This window comes from Elephantulus edwardii, unplaced genomic scaffold (genome assembly GCF_000299155.1).
Source record: "Elephantulus edwardii isolate Elephantulus edwardi_28Jun2011 unplaced genomic scaffold, EleEdw1.0 scaffold00266, whole genome shotgun sequence".
NCBI lineage: Eukaryota > Metazoa > Chordata > Mammalia > Macroscelidea > Macroscelididae > Elephantulus > Elephantulus edwardii.
In genome coordinates, this window is record NW_006400016.1 from 226,072 (window position 1) to 227,102 (window position 1,031).

Consider the following 1,031-nt stretch of genomic DNA (forward strand, 5'->3'; position numbering starts at 1 on the left):
TATTTTTGTGTGAGTGTACCGTCAAATCAGATCTGACTGGTACAGGAGGAGATTGTCCCTCCTTCCCCGGCAGAGCATCTGGTGGATTCGAACCGTGTGCCTCTGGAACTGTAGTTGCAGCTCCTTACCACTAGGCCACCAGAGCTCCCCGGTAGCATAACTTTTATCCACTAAGCCAAAAGAGCTCTCTCTAGAGGCATATTAAGGAGGGGGAGGGAAAAAGACAAAGTCCATGATGAAAATCTCCAAGATAAGAGCAGCCAGGTCAGCAAACAGCCAGATCTGATTAAAACGGGACAAAAATTCTGGGAGTATTACCTTCAAAAGGAAAAAAAAGTGACAGATTTCACAATGCACTTAACTAAGTAGAAACTAGGGCTTTTGTAATTTTGTGCAAATTTTAAAGGACTCTCACCAACTTGTGCCAGGAAATCTGGACGACAACTACTGTGCCAACTGACTGGAAGAGTTCTATATTTGTTCCCATTACAAAAAAAAGTGACCCAACAGAGTGCAGAAATCACTGAAGAATATCACTAATCACACATGCAAGCCAAGATTCTGCTGAAAATTATCCAAAAATATCTGGAACAACACATCAACAGAGAACTGCCAGAAGTGCAGGCTGGGTTTAGAAGAGGCATGGTACTAGGGATTTTATAGCTAATGTTAGATGGATCTTGGCTGAAAGCAGGGAGTACCAGAGAAATGTGTATCTGTGCTGTGTTTCATTGCCTATGCAAAGGCATTTGACTTTATGTGGATCACAACAAACTGTGGCTAACTCTGAGAACAGGAATCCCAAAACACTTGATTGTGCTTATGTAAAACCTATACTTGGACCAGGAGGCAGTCATCAGAACAGAGCAAGGAAACACTGCATGGTTCAAAACTGGGAAGGGTGTATGCCAGGAATGTGTCCTATCTCCATATCTTTTCAATCTATATTCAGAATAGATCATCAGGGAAACTGGGCTGTGTGAGAAGGAAACTGGCAACATGATTGGAGGAAGACATATCAATAACCTGAA